Here is a 16,836-nt window from a genome sequence, read left to right on the forward strand (position 1 = left end):
GGCCTTTGAGCCCCCTCACCAGGCTTTGCCTGCCTCTCTTGACCGTAGCTCCCCACTGGCACCTGTCATCCCCCTGCACCCCGGTGCTGTGCCTGCGCAGCCCCTCCAGGCTCCTGGCATCTGGCTTGGGCTTTACTCCTCCAGGGAGGCTGCACCCTGCCAAGCTCAGCCTAACACCCTGTACTTGTCTCTGTAATAGGAGCTTGCCCCATGATATTTCAGCTTCTCTAGATTGGTGTCTTCCACTATCTAAGATTTCAAGAGGAAGTGACAGTCCTCTTGGACTGAGGAATCCACAGCCCCATTTATCTGTAAAGAAATGAATAATTAAAAAGAATAAGCATGTTGCAGCCCCTCTAATTCTATTAAAAGTGTCTATTATCAGGACCCTAGCATCCATCACATTCACTCGTTAACATCTTTACAATATTACACATTTTCCCTTATAAAATTCACATTTTTTATTTCCTCAACTTCTTTTTTATTTGCCTCTTCTCTTGCTTCCTCCAACTTCTCCACTTACATTTTTCGTAGGTTCCCCTTAGGTCCTTGAAACTGGTCAATTACTCAGTCTATTCTAACACTCCAAAGATATTATTTTTCCTTCTCAGCCCTAATGAAAAGGTTAATTTCATGAGGTCTTGGTTGCTTTCTGGTAAGTGGGTAAGGTTAGAGATGAGGATAAATATCTTTTAAGAGTGTTTGTATAGAACACAAAAAGAATTGATTATTCCCCCACTAATTGATAGTTAGCTGCAGAAGATGTTCTATATAATTTGGATACCCTTCTTTTTTATAACCCTCTTGATTTGCATTTGTTCTGACAAGAATTTTTTTTGTCACTTTAGCAATGAAAACTTATGAAGTTTGTTAAAAGCAACCATCAGTGGAATGACTAATAATTCTGCTCAGTGGTGGTAAAATATGTCTCCCTAAGACATTTTTTGAAAACGTTTTTATAATTTGCATACAGTGCCATGTGTATAAAAGTTTTCCTAAGAACATCATTTTTAGCTGGAAATTAATCTAAATGTTTCATATTAGAAGAATGGTTAAATTAATTCAATTAATTATTATTGCAGCCTCTAAGAATAATTGTCTTGAAGATAATGTATTAACATTGGAACTTGCTAACTGTGTAGTTCTGAAGGTAAGCTGCAATCCTTGTTACTATTACAATTATATAAAAAAGCAGAGGTATGGACAACACTGGATATACCAGATATTATTGAACTAACCCTATTACTTCACTGTGTGAAGCCCTTTCTTGCTATTGTTGGACTTCGAGCTCTATGCTAGATGCTCTTCTGTAAATGTTTCTTGAATTTCCCATGTAATGTCTCCTGAATGCTAAAGCACCGATCTTTAAAAGACATATGTTAGCTGTGTCTTCTGGCCTCTTTTTGCTGATATGGGTTACCAAGAAACTAGATTACGGCTAAAGGTGCAGCTACGGTGACAAAGCTGAACTCTGGTGCTGGAAATACTGACGAGTCCTCTACCTTTTTATAACATAACCTCCCTGAAAGTTCTGCTGAAGCTTATGTACCTCAGGTATGAATAATGTTTATATATACATATAACAAAACCCACAGGATTACAAAAGAAGCCAACCATAGTGACATCCAGGTAGGTAAATACAAAGAACAAATATCTTATAGTGATACCCATGCATCTTTATTACCACATTATAGGAGATCTTGCATTGAGTGTCATCTCTACCATACCTTTAAAGTAGCAATGAACGCAAATATTTTGAAGTATCTATAACTGTTGTAATGTGATAGACATGCATCTGTGATTTTAATTAGGAATAAAACCATAAAGATAAACAGATAAGGAGAGAGATATAGATAGATTGATAGATAGATAGATAGACAGACAGACAGATAGAGATGATAGATATAGATGGATGGATGGATCGAGATAGATATACATAGATGATAGATAGATGGATAGACAGCTACATGATGGGAATAGATAGATAATTGATTGATAGACAAATAAATAGATAGATATAAATGGATGGATAGGTAAATGGTAGATTAGAAAGACAGATGGATAAATAGATACATGATAAGAATAGATAGATGATTGATAGATACAAATGGATGGATGGATATAGATAGAAAACATAGATGGATGAGACAGAGATGATAGATGATAGATTAGAGATAGATGGATAAATACATGATAAATGGTAGACAGATTATAGATATATAGATAGATGATAATTAGGTAGATGTATAGATACATGATAGATGATAGATAGATAGGTAGATAGATACTGCATATAATACTAAGGTTTGTTTCCCATGTTCACAATAGAATGAAATGTAAATTTAAGGTTGCAATTACTAAAAATAAGAATATAATTTTTCCCATCTAAGTTTACAGACTCCTGAAATTCTACTCACAGCCTTCAGGTGCAAGTGCTGTGTAGATACCAGGGTGGGCTTCCCTGCAGCTTTTGGGTTTCTCTTTTCTGTTGGTCATAGAGCAAGGCTGCCTTGTGCTCCCAAGCCTGAAGGAGACCTTCAGTGAAAGCCTTTCAACTTGTAGTCCTGGCTCTACCTAGCACCTGGACATCAAAGCCCTTACCCCGATGGCATGAGAGTGGCGTTCCTGGACCCAGTTCTTAGCAGGTTGGTTTGCTGGAGGGCACATGGTCCCCAGACACTGTGGAGCCACTTTCCAAACAGATCGTGGCTCATCCATCATCCTGATCCTCCAGACGTGCCCAGACATCTTGTTCCCAGCAGCAGATAGCAAGTTCACGTTGGGAGCCCAGAATGAAGTTTAAATCACAAAGAAAAAATGATGGAAAACTTAGAGAAAAGACAGGAAGCCAGCCTCCAGAAATTAAATCCCTAGTGATCTAGCATAGGAGGCAGGGAACACAACTTGCTGTGTGTGGAAAAGATGTTTTAGTCTTGACTATGTGTCACCGTAACGCCATGGCACATGGCTCAGTGGAAATCTAGGGGGTGGGGTACTTTATTCTAACCAATTATCTGCACCTCACAGCAAGCTACAGATCCACAAAAGTACAGATTTTAATAGTCTGACTAAAGTATGCACCTACATGTAAAAACAAAGTATTATTTGATTTTATAATAAGGGTACAATAAGAAAGGGTACAAGTTCAAAAATCATCTCTACTTTATTTCTAAAATAATTCTTCAAAAGAAGGCCACTTTAGACCTAATCTCGTACTTAAGATTAAATGCATCAACTGACAAATAGTGGTAAATTGCAATACATAGAATAGTCAGTCAAGTAGAAATTTTAAAGAATAAAATCAATATGTGTCATTACAAGTGGTATTTGAGTTATAAGAAATGACCTATTTTTCTATACATAATTCATTTCATAAGAAATGTAATTCAAGAACATCACCTCCTTGTTTTCTAATCAATCACACGGCTCGGCACCCTGGATTAATATTTCAGGCTGTCAGACATATTTTCCCAACAGTCACGCTCAATTTGTTTTACATGATTACATTAAATGCAGCATTATTGAGTTATCCTCATAAAATACTTTGTTTATAAAATCCAGTAATTAAGAAGGTTCAATAGCATACTCTGAAATAGTTTATCACTGCGAAACAGCTTGATATTGACTGATTGATGTACTTTTATGCCTATAATCATGTCATACCTACAAATTATGCCAAAGACTTGTTTTCTTGAGAAACAGACTACAGGATACCAATGATTTCACTATTGAAATAGCACAGTGTGCGTGAGCATATTTAAACAGTGTGAATTTGTAGTACTTTTTGGTCAAAACTGAATTTCTGATGGCTATCTAGACACATATAGTCTAGCTGCACACAGAATTCCATGCAAAATGTGCAATTAGTAAGCCATTGTGAAGAGGACAGGAAGGAGAAGGGTGAACTTACTTAGACTCGGTGTCTCTCTTTTTTGTGTTTTTCAAAATGTTACTTAATTCTCAGTAAAATTCATATGTATACAAGTATTTTGATTAGCATGGGCCAATATCCAATGGCCAAATGAGTTAATGTCAAGTGGCTAAGAAGAGAACTGAAAGAACACAAATAAAATTAAATTTGGAAAAAGAAATGACAGGTGCATCCTATGCTATTTCCCCACACTTTGCAGGTAATAAATGATACCTAGAGTGCTAGTTATTAAAATCCTAACATTCCTCATCATAATTAAATTATCTTTGCTAAAACATAATTGAAGAAAGATAGTAAAGGATCTCTCCTTGATTGATTTCATGCTAGTTTCTTACTAATATAACGCCCTAAAATCTTTAAAAATGCATTAAACAGGATTTGGTGTTCTATTAATACACACGTCAAAACAATCACTTCCCTTAGACAGAGAGCCATAGAATAGACGAGTAGGCAGAAATCTTAGCAGCCACCTCAGGCAATGTGAAATAGAAAAAGAGTTAGTGGAATTCCCTCAGAATATTACGTCAAATGTATCTCTATGCAGTCCTCAATAGAAGACTACATATTAACCTACTAACTATAGGTTAATACCATTATTGTAGGTTTTAACAAAAATCATTTTCCCTTTGTGTAAAATGTGTTACGTTTCCAATAATAACTCGTATTTTGTAAAATAAAAAAAGACAAATGTACAGTCACAATAGTCACATCATTTAGTGACTATTCAACTCAGGGATTATTTAGTGACTATTCAACTCAGGGATTTATTATTACACATTATAGTAAATAATGAAAATGCCTTGCTATCACATAGTGAAGAAAAATATTTCACCCTGCAAAGCCTTTATGAATACTTCTATTAAGAGAACAAACAATCCATGTCATTGCCTTAGTTTTATTACTAAGCCAAAAAATGTATGGGTAAGTGAAACTAATAATTTAGAGATAAGTCTTTCTCTGATTCAGGAGAAAAATGTCACATCTTGCTTGAAAATTTTCTCAGAGATAAAACTGGCATACTACATTTTGCAGCCAGGTCTGCAGCCACAGGTTGGGTGATTGCAGCTGCACCCACCCAGAAGGGTAGATCCTACCTGCTCCTGGCCCCCTCCAAAAGCGCAAGGAGGCTTGGATCTACAGCCGCAGTTTAGGCAGCTGTAGTAGCCCCGCCCAGGAGGGTGGGTCTCCCACCAGCTGCATGGAGTCTGTAACCCCAGCCATGCCTCCCTGCAGCAGCCGGCGTGATGACGGCAGCCACTGCCAGTGAGAATGGGAAAATGATGCCGCCACTGTAGGAAACAGTATGGGGGTCTCTCAAAAAGTAAAAATGGAACTACCCTATGATCTGGCAATCCCATTTATGGGAATAGACCCAAAATAATTGAAATCAAGGTCTCAAAGAGACGTCTGCACTCCCATGTGTATTGCAGCGTTGTGCACAACAGCCAAGATAAGGAAGCTGTCCAAATGTTTGCTGACAGATAAATGGATAAAGAAAATGTGGTATATCCATACCATGGGGCATTATTCAGTCTCAACAAGAAATCCTGCCATTTTCAACAACAAGGCTAGGCCTAAAATACATGATGCCAAAATAAATATCAGCCACAGAAGGACAAACACTGCCTGATTCCTCTACAGAAGGCTTCTGGAATAGTCAGAGGAGGGGACAGCAGGCCAGTGTTCAGTGGGACTTGGGGAAAGGGGTGTGGGGAGTTACTATCTAGTGGGCATAAAGTTACAGTTAAGTGAGATGCGTCGGTTCGAGACCTGCTGTACAGTGCAGTGCCCAGAACTAACACGGTTTTGTGTACTCCCAGTTAGTGTTAACAGGGTGGATCTCACATTAAACAAACAAAAAACAATGAGACACAAGACAACTCTTGGAGGCAATAAGTATGTGTATTGCCTGGTTGTGGTGACAGTGACAGAAGTGTATACATAGGTCCAGACTGGCCAGATTGTATACATTAATGATGTGCGGTTGTTATATACTAACTATATCTCACCAAAGCTGGGGGTAAAAAAAAAAAAAAAAAAAAAAACAGACTAAAGATATATTATGTTTTTACTTCAAACCCCAGGATGAAGACTTATATGCCTTGATATCACATAGTGAAGAAAAAGATTTAGCCCTGCAAAGGTGCAAAGGCTTTAGTAACACCACTACTAAAAGAGCAGGTGATTTCCTTAGTTGTATTACTAAGCCAAAAAATATATAATTAAGTGAAACTAATAATTTAGAGGTAACTCTTTCTCCAATTTAGGAGAAAAATGCCTCACACTTTGCCTAAAAGATTTCTCAGAAATAAAAAGTGGCTTATGGCATTTTACTTTGGCTGATGGTGGTGGTTGTTCTCAATGTCCTGTCAACTCTCTGTGCATCAAGCTGGTAACTTTCAGTGAAGTGATTATTCTTCAGTCTGCAACAATTCATGAAACATGAAAAGTTTATTATTTTCAACCCAATTCAGAATATAAGTCACAGCTTCCAGTTAGATAAGCCATTTTCCTTATCTGAACATGAAACAGAAATATTGAGAAAATTTTACTTAAGTTACAACACCAATGATTAGACAAATGCTTTTGGGAAATTAAGAAATGGGGCTTGGAATGGTCTTTGTATCCCATGGATTCTGTTATAAGAATAGTCCCAGGAAATCTTTTTAAAAAAATTTAATTGAAGTGTAAACTTTGGAGAGTTTTAGAATATGAAAACAACCACAAACTACTCAGCAAAAGCTAAATTTAAACGAAGAAAGGAATAAGTATCATGAGCTCTCCTGGCCCTGCTCAAACTGTTGTCTCTACAACACTTCTCCAGAAAGTGAAAACCGAAAACCCCACACTGGGATTGGCCACTTAGAAAATCTACTTCCAGCCGTGCGTCCTCAGCTGTGCTCCTCCTCCCCTCCTCCCCAAGGCAGAGCAGCCATACCATGTCTCAAAATACCACATGGACCCCCAAAACGCGCACATTGACCATGTAGCCGTAAACATCAATAGCAAAAAAAAAAAAAAAAAAAAAAAAAAGCCAGAGAAATTGGACTTACTTTTTTTCTGAGCCCTCTGGCGGCAACAGGAGGAATGAAGACCGCTTGGTACCGAGCGCACCTGCACCCCGGGCTGCTCTACGCCTCTTCAGTTCTCATCTCATTCCGTGCGTCCTCACAACCTCCAGGAAGGTGGGGCCTGCCAGGAAACGGAGGCACAAGTGAGTGAGGCAACCTGTCCAAGGATACAGTCCCGGGAAACAGACCAGAGATCCATAGCCAGGTCCTCACTCTCTAGGCACACCAAACACAGAAGCAAAGCTGGACACTCCTTAAGGTCGTGCACCGGTCTGGAGACATGGCCAGCTTCTAGCAGAGCTTCCCTGAATGGATCCGACGCAGCTACACGCGGGCTGCTGTCAGCTCAGTGACTGAGGACCTTGGCCTCAATCACGCGGGGCAGCCTGGAGGAACAGCCCAGCCCTCGGGGTGCTCCGCTGCCTGGGCTCCATTCTCCACCTGGTCCCCTCCACCTAAACTGTCCTCCCTGAGGACCCACGCCCCACACTGCCTAAACCCAGCACAGGCTTCCAGTCCCAACCCAGCGCCCTCTCGGCAAGCAATACTCTGGCGGCTTTGGTTACATCCCTCTTGTTTTGTTTGTTGTTTGTTTTCCTTTTAACCATGATTCTGTTTGTTTCTCTGCTGGCTCTTCCCTGACACCTAGATGTGAAGGATGAGAGGTTTTCAGTCGTCTGTCCTAGGCTTTCTTCCATTCTCCTTTGCACACTTTCCCTGGATAATTAGACCCTTTGCCATGTGTTCATCTACATCAGGCCCTCGGCTTCCCACCACCCCTCAGTTTCCAGTGCTCTTTAGTGCAGCTGACCCCCACGCCCACGGCGTCCACAACACTCCCTCTCCACATGGACCAGCTGTGGACATTTCTAAAGCCGGGTTCGGAGATTTCCCACCCACGCCTCCTCCAGCGTCAGTATTCCCAGCCTTTTATAAACCATCACATGTCCCCAGTTGCTCTAGCTAAACCCTGAGCAACCGACCTTGACCATCTCTCCTTCTCCAGGTCTCCTGGACACTGACCAACTCCGCTAGATGGGGCTCTGGGCTCCATCCCGCACTAAGATGTGCTTCCCCTCTCACCTGCCTGGATTAGGGGTTCTCCTTCAGTCTGTTCATCAGTCGGAACAGCCTTTCATACAAAGTAAGTGAATCCGATCCTTTAACTCACAAGCATCCAGTCCTCAGCAGCTTCCTCTTTCAAGCAGAGTAAAGCTCAAAAGGCTGAATGCAACGTGGCCCCTAGACCCTCAGACCCCTGCGCTCACCTCCTCAGCAGTAGTTATTCCACCTGACACAGGTTCTGTCCCTACAGGGCTGTGGAAAGCCTCGATTCCTCCCCATGGAAGCCTCCATCTTCCCTGTGGAGTCGTGACTCTGAATCCTCCTCTGAAAGCCCGTCCAATGCTGTCCTCGGGGCAGGCTCACGAGCATCCCAGCCCCCTTCCTCCCAAGGATTATCTGTAGCGCCCCCCAAGCACCCTGTGGTTCCCAGTGAGGTGGTTTCCACACCTACAACTATTTAGCTATTGGTAATCACCTGGCTGATGCTTGCCTGTGTTGAAAGGTTGCAGACCAGGTGCACCTCGTCAGCTCACAGCCCCACACCTGGCACACGGCGGGCACACTCACTGCGTGTTTGCTGAATGGCTGATTCAAATCCAGCACATTCTCAGTAGCATAGACTTAAGTTAAAGCAAATTGAACATCAAATGAAATGTAACAAGAATGTTCTTAGATGATGACAGAGCAGGAGCACCATCATCTTGGACAAACACCACCATTTTAAATTCCAGCTCTCTTTCTAACCTCGTGCATTTCAAGAAAATTAATTCTAACAACAAGAAGCCAGAAAAAGCAGACAGTAAAACACACATAAAACAGCTCGGGCACAGAAGGAGGGGAGAAGTCTCTTGGGTAATCACCAAACTTCATATTTACACAATGGGCCCCAGTGAAACAGTGGGCCCTAATAAGCACATTCCTTTCCTTTTAGATGCATGAAGATAGGGAAGCTAAAGGCAGACTGGGGAGTATGCCTGCAGCTGCAGGAAGATGTGTGGGAACAGACATAGAAACTCTTTCTCCCTAATAAGCAAGACAAGGAGATACAGACTAAAACTTGGCCTAGGTGGTCTGGGAATGGGGTGAGAGCTGATAAAAGCTCTGCGCTATACAGATAGCACACCTGGTCCTAACTGAACCATCAGGCCCTAGGAGGATAAGGCACCCCTTCCTCACGAGCCCCTGAACCCTTAAATACCCTTAGTGTGTAAGAGAAAAGGCTCCTGACCTAACTCGGCCAGAAACCTCTCTCAGGTTTATTCTGTAAAATAAACCTTTGACTGTTCAGCCACTTTTCGTGTCCCTTTCTTCCTTCTTCAACTCCTACAGATGAGAAAGGTAATTAATCAGAAACACAATTGTGTCTTTCAAGGATCAGTGAGGCAGAACTAAAGCCAATGTTAAAAGCCAAGAAGCACATTTCTGACACTTAAAACATAGCAAAAGGGTAATTAATGCACAGAAAAAAATGAAAAGAGCCAAGAGAGGCCAAAGCACATGAAATAGAAATGAGTGCCACAGGGAGAAAGATTAAAACCAAATTGCAAATGCTCTGCTTACACACTGAAATGAGGCTTCTATTAGGGACACTGAAAAAGAGCTTTTGAAAAAGTGTATTCTGGGCTGGCTACTCATTACAATGAGTACAATGACCTTTTAAAGAAATAAATCCAAACAGCCAAGTTCCCTAGCAACCCGATAAATTACAGATGCAAAGTAGGTACAATTGTTTCAGGGAATGAGACAGGTTTATCCAATATCAAGATTGCTATGAATATGTGTGTTTGTGGGTGTTACAGATATGTATATATAATACATATTACTGAGAAGTTTGTCTCTTGTAGATCAATTTGATCATTTTAAACTGCATGTACTTCTGTTATTCGTTTAATTTAGTGTGCAAATATCTAGGTATATAATATAAAGATTAAATATTTTGATATTAATTTTTAAATTTCATTGCATCCTCTGAATAACACAAGTAACTTAAAAATGTGTACCTGCTTTAACAAAATATTTGTGAAATGAGTAACTGAAATCTGAAAATTATCTAATGAAATTGACTTTGAGACCTGATAGAATTACCTGATTAATGTCTGATGATCAAGTAACTTTTTTCTGTCTTCATTCATTCTTCTTCAATACATGTACACAAAATCATGCTATGCATCTATAACAGAGCATTTCTAAAATCTCATTTTGTTTTCTATAGGGAGTCTGATATGGTTTGGCTGTGTCCCCACCTAAATCTGATCTTAAATTGTAACTCCCATAATTCCCAGGTGTTGTGGGAGGGACCCAGTAGGAGATAATTGAATCATGGAGCCGGTTTCCCCCATACTGCTCTTGTGGTAGTGAATAAGTCCCAGGAGAGCTGATGGTTTATAAGGGGAAACCCCTTTTGCTTGGCTCTCATTCTCTCTTGCCTGACACCATTTAAGATGTCCCTTGCTCTTCTGCCATGATTGTCAGGACTCCCTAGCCAAGTAGAACTATGAGTTCAGTAAACCTCCTTTTCTTAACAAATTACCCAGTCTCAGGTATGCCTTTATCAGCAGTGTGAGAGTGGACTAATACAGAGGCAGAGAAAATATTCAAGATATGGGTTGGTCAGGGCCAGTTGTAGAAAAGAGGACACCCAGGGACATTTTATTTGGAAAATTGTCTTAGACAAATTTGAAGTTCAAGGTAAAAAAAAAAAAAAAAAAAAAAGCAGAAGTATGTTCCATTCTTTTTGGATAATGTGAGGATTTGTAGATGCCAGGTGAGCAGCTCCAGTCATGTAGTCATATGGTGGCTCTGGGCTACCCAGGAGTGGCTGAGGGCTGCTTTTGAGGGTGTGTGATTCTCCACTCCAAGCTGCTTGGCTTCTCCCATGGGCACTTTCCCTAAGCTCCACTGGCACCTTTTCCACCAGTGAGATGCTGAGACAGCAGTGTCTGGGGGTCGTGCAGCCCAGGTGGCAGGACCCTCTCCACTTGGGACCTGCTCATGCTGCTCAAAAGAGCATAGTGTCCGTTATGGCTTCCACTCCTGGGACTGAGGAATGAAAAACACGTGTCTCTGTAACACAGTGGTACTATCAAGCTCCTGTATCAGAAACTCATTTGACACAGAATCTAAGATCGTGATATTATACATTTTTAAATACAAAGATTCTTGATACATTATTAGAATGAATTTTGATCTTGTACTCACAGTCATTTGTAAGTACTGCTATATATCCTGAAATTTATGAAGGCAAGCTGTATAGGATATATATATATATATATATATTTATGTAAACATCCTACAGCCCTATTTTATTTATTTAAAAAAGGCTTGTATTAGACAGCACAGCTATCATGTTCAACCTCAGACTTGCATGCTGTAGGTATTTTAGGAGCTGACCTCCTCCCCTTGCTTGCAGAGTTTGCCTTTGGTCCTCTTGAATCCCTTCTCTAGGGCAAGCCTGCTCTTGCTGTCGTTTGGATATTTGTCCTCACCATATCTCATGTTGAACTGTAATCCCCAGTGCCAGAGGTAGGGCCTGGTGGGAGGCATTTAGATCATGGGGGTGGATCCCTCATGGCTTGGCACTGTCTTCATGATAGTGAGCTCTCTTGAGAGCCCTCAGACCAAATTATTCTGTTCTAATAATAAAAAAAGTCATTTTCACCCCCAGATATGTTGAGTCTCCATAATGAAGGTGTTCTATTTGTAATTGTTAATCAACTTAATTCTGCCCAGAAATTATGAGACTGCTTTGCAATTTTCTGCTACCCATACGTCTCCACTGCCTTGTGATCATGAAGGAAAGGGCTCATCTTCTGCCTTTGTATCCCCAGCACACCATGCCCCACAGACATCTCCACTGCCTTGTGATCGTGAAGGAAAGGGCTCACCTTCTGCCTCAGTGTCCCCAGCACATCATGCTCCACGGAGGCTGCTTTAATGAATTATTTACTGAATGATCACAACACGTTTTATTTTGACAGGTTCTCAACCCCATTGCCAGAAACTGTTGCACAGAAGGAGGATAAATGAGGCCCTGAACAATCCTTTTCCAGGAAAGCAAGTGGCTTGGGTCAAGCACTATGTAAATCAAACTTCACTTTAAGGACTTCTGAAGAATCATTCTGAATGCTTAAGCCATCCAGCATGCTTTGCAGAAAACAAATACAAACCCAGAATCTCTCCAGAATTTAATTTTCTATGCTGTATTTCCATTTAAGAAATCTTAACAGTAAACTGTGAGGCAATGATATGCCCACAGATTGTTAGGTATGCATTATAAAATGAGCATCCAGTTGTGATGTGGATACATTTTCAACCAACAAAATTCATTCAATTACTAAAGTTTGCATCCCCTTTAAGGAGACAATTTCATCGAAGTCTGTACACTTGATTATTTTTGGACAGACAGGAATTAAATCTTATGAAAAACCTATCTGCCAGACAATAGGAATAAGCTTATGGGATGTAACATATTCCATGCCCCAAAGAGGCCATGGTGGATGTAGGGTCAGATCACCACAGTAGGGATGCTGTAGGTGCAGTAGGAGAGGTGGTGGACGGAGCACAGGGGAAGGCTCCCACCCAGCCCAGCAGGTGAGTGCCTAGAGATGTCTGTGGAGCATGGTGTGCTGGGGACACTAAGGCTGGGGACACTAAGTGCCAGGGAAGGATTGTTAGATGGGACAACTAAGTGGAGTATTAAAGAATGGGTCTGAGTGGAGGGTGAGGGATCCAGGTGTGCTGAGGAGGGTCCACAGGGAGAGATGTACATGGGAAGCACTGGGCGACCTAACCCTGGCAGGTGTATGACAGGTTGGGCAGCGAGGGAAGGAGGCGGGAGGAAGTGGCCCCAGTGTGGAGCCTGGATGAGCCCTCTTAGAGAGTATAGCCCACACCCTGTGGCAGCACGGAGAGGGGAGGGACTCCACAGCAGGTCGCTCTGCCTCTGTGAGTTAGAGCATCTGTGGGTATTAGCTCACTCCACAGTCTGCCTTAGTGTGGCTGTGGGAAGTCTGAGCTTCACTGGCTTACTTCCTCCACACGAATGACTTGTTTAGCCAGACGTCCTTAGAATCTCTCTACTACATTTAAAATTCAGTCGATTGACTAGGATAGCTCAGTGGAAATTGATCCAACTCATGTTTTCCCCTTAAAGCAGACTCTGTACTTTAAACCTACTGATGCAATCTTCCATTTTTGAGGAATCTCATTTCTGTGAAAACTTAGTTTGTTCTTTTCCAAGAATATTTGCTTCCATGGGTGATATGGTTTAGCCATGTCCCCAGCCAAATCTCATCTTGTAGTTCCCATAATCCCCACATGTCATTGGAGGCACCTGGTGGAAGGTAATTGAATCACAGGGGCAGTTTCCCCCATGCTATTCTCATGATAGTGAGTGAGTTCTCAGGAGATCTGATGGTTTTATAACTGTCTGGCATTTCCCTTGCTTGCACTCATTCTCTCTTCTGCGACCCTGTGAAGAGATGGCTTCCGCCGTGATTGTAAGTTTCCTGAGGTCTCCCCGGCCATACAGAACTGTGAGTCAATTAAACTTCCTTTCTTTATAAATCTCCCAGTCTTGTGCAGTTCTTCTTTACAGCAGTGTGAGAATGGACCGATACAACCTGCTTCATTCTCACATCTAACATCCTTTCTCTTTTCCATTTAATTTTTCTCCATTTTCTCACACTCTCTCTCATATCCTGATTGCATTTTCAGCAGTGTCTAAGACCACGTCTTCTGCTTCCAACGGGATTTTCATTGGGTTGGGCTTTTCTCTCCTGTGTCTTTCTTGAGTATTGCAGCTCGTTTTGCATCTCATTTTGCACCTTGTTCTTTCGCCTTAGAGTGATTTTCACCATACCAGTGGGAGGCAGTCACAGAGGCTGTCCTCATCTATTCTGGGCCTGGTGCAGAATGCAGAGACAGTGGCATTCTGAGTGTTTCCAGTCCAGGTATTAGGGAGGCCTGGCAGCTCTGCTTTCCTCCTGGAAAACACATTCCCATCTACGGTATTGTCTAAGCTCAAATTCCCTGAAATGAAGTGTTGTAAGAGCAGATGTTAAAAGATTCAGTTCTAGCAGTGTTTTAAACTGTTTTCAAAAGGAAGAAAAAATGCATTTACCTATGATAAGATTTTGCCTCTTGAGTTCATTTCAAATTATAAAATATCAGAGTCAAATTATAAAATATCAGAGTCAAAGATGGTAAGAAAATTTGCATGTATTTACACCAACAATGGCAAGTCCCAGAAAGAATTGTATGCCAGATTAGGTCTTCACAACAGATTGTTTTAAACTATTTTCTTTCCCCTAACACCTGAGGAATTTGGACTTTTACCAGCAATTTTGACGCACACTTGCAGAAATGCTTAGAGGTAGAGTAAGGGCAGTGTGGGTGGGGAGTGGGCCAGGGTCACCTCTGAGAGTATGTAGGGACTCTGGGATGCTGGCACCCCTCCTCCCTTATCTACCTGACCAGCCACATTACTTTCACTCAATTCAGACTCTGAAATCCAAAGTCCTAGGTCAGGTCCTTTCAGTTGCCACCCTCTCTGTGTTGATTATGTGTGAAATAAAGTCACTCTACGGAATTTCCACTGTTTCAGAGGTCACAGGAGAAGAACCATCACCCCTTCAGGTCAAGAACAGGTTAACTGTTCCAGGATCCTGATGGCTTCCATTTAATTCTTATTTAATCAGAGATTTGCAAAACAGAAACAGGAAGTATTTTAAATTAATTTACGAAGAGCTCTGGTTCTCCGCATCAGAAGAAGGACAATATGACCTATGTGAACGCAAAATAGCTGAGACAGGTCTCAGTCAATTTAGGAAGTTAAGGATGCTCCCATGACACAGCCCTGGGAGGTCCTGAGGACAGATGCCCGTGGCTCTGGGGGTACAGCTTGCTTTATACATTTTAGGGAGACATGAGATTTACTAATGCACAATAATCAAATGGTGTCGGCGCCATGCCATCATTTGCCCTTTCCTCCTCCTTGGCATTTTTTTAAAAAGGCACTTCCAGCTGAAAAGAACTTTGCAGGAGAAACATGAAGAGTGAAAGAGGGGAATGATGGCAGCCAGGGGGCGATTGGGCCACACGGGCAGCCCTTCCTTCAGCCCAGGAGACGCCTGTGCCAGACCCCATGCCTTGAAGGGGCCCTACCTTCTGCTGGTACAGTGCTGGGAGGTAGGTGGTTAGGGGAAGTGGGAAAAGATCCCTGAGGCCGTAACCATGAATAAAAGGCTTTTTCCCACATTGGATGACTTAAAATCAAGCCCAGCCCCGGAATCATCCCTCATGATTTGATTGCATTAAGCATGTGTGAAATTGCACCGTGAAGTGCTACAGGAATTCTAATCAGAATAGAAAGAGTGAATAATACAAGTGCTGAGTAATAGTAAAAATGGCTCTTGGGGTTATTTCATGTGTGACTTGACGTGGGCACTTTGAAATAAATGTTTTTGAATAAATGTTTATTGGCAAATTTTCTGTCTCTTCCATCAGAATGTGAGCTCCGTGAAGTCAAGGGTTAAGCCTCATTGTCTGATTCACTTCCACATGTGAACTCGCAGTGATCCTGCTGTGGGGCGGGGGCTGCAGTCTGCGTTTTCACAATCCCTGGGTAGCCTCCATGCATGACGATGTCTGTGGTCACCACGCCCTTGCATCTTCCTGGCATTCTTGCCAGCCCTGAAACCCCCTGTCCATTTCTGTTTGTGCTCTGGTTTTGGGCTGCTAGAAATTTGAGCCCTTGGAGAGTTTCAGCTCACCTGAGATTTTTATTTTAGAATCGCAGGTATGTGGGCAGTGCCTGACAGAAGGTTGGTGATCAATGAACACCGGTTACCGCACCGGCAGCAAGCGTCTTCCCATCAACTCAGTTTCGACACAAGAAATGAGTGATTTATGCTGTGAAACTGACTCATGTGTCTTACTATTTCTCCTTAAAAAAATTAGGGGATTAAAACAGAGTACTAAGAGGGAAAAAGTTAGATGGTTGAAAGAACAATATCAATGATGATAGAAGTCAAACAGAAGGATATGCATACAGCCAACAGATACATGAAAAAATCTTCGTCATCACTGGCCATCAGAGAAATGCAAATCAAAACCACAATGAGATACTATCTCACACCAGTTAGAATGGCAATCATTAAAAAGTCAGGAAACAACAGGTGCTGGAGAGGATGTGGAGAAACAGGAACACTTTTTACACTGTTGGTGGGATTGTAAACTGGTTCAACCATTGTGGAAAACAGTATGGCAATTCCTCAAGGATCTAGAACTAGAAATACCATATGACCCAACCATCCCATTACTGGGTATATACCCAAAGGATTATAAATCATGCTGCTATAAAGACACATGCACACGTATGTTTACTGCGGCACTATTCACTATAGCAAAAACTTGGAATCAACCCAAATGTCCATCAGTGACAGACTGGATTAAGAAACTGTGGCACATATACACCATGGAATACTATGCAGCCATAAAAAAGGATGAGTTCATGTCCTTTGTAGGGACATGGATGCAGCTGGAAACCATCATTCTCAGCAAACTATCACAAGAACAGAAAACCAAACACCACATGTTCTCACGCATAGATGGGAACTGAACAATGAGATCACTTGGACTCTGGAAGGGGAACATCACACACCAGGGCCTATCACGGGGACGGGGGAGGGGGAGGGATTGCACTGGGAGTTATACCTGATGTAAATGACGAGTTGATGGGTGCTGACGAGTTGATGGGGCAGCACACCA

The sequence above is a fragment of the Piliocolobus tephrosceles genome, chromosome 18, assembly GCF_002776525.5.
Source record: "Piliocolobus tephrosceles isolate RC106 chromosome 18, ASM277652v3, whole genome shotgun sequence".
Classification (NCBI taxonomy): Eukaryota; Metazoa; Chordata; class Mammalia; order Primates; family Cercopithecidae; genus Piliocolobus; species Piliocolobus tephrosceles.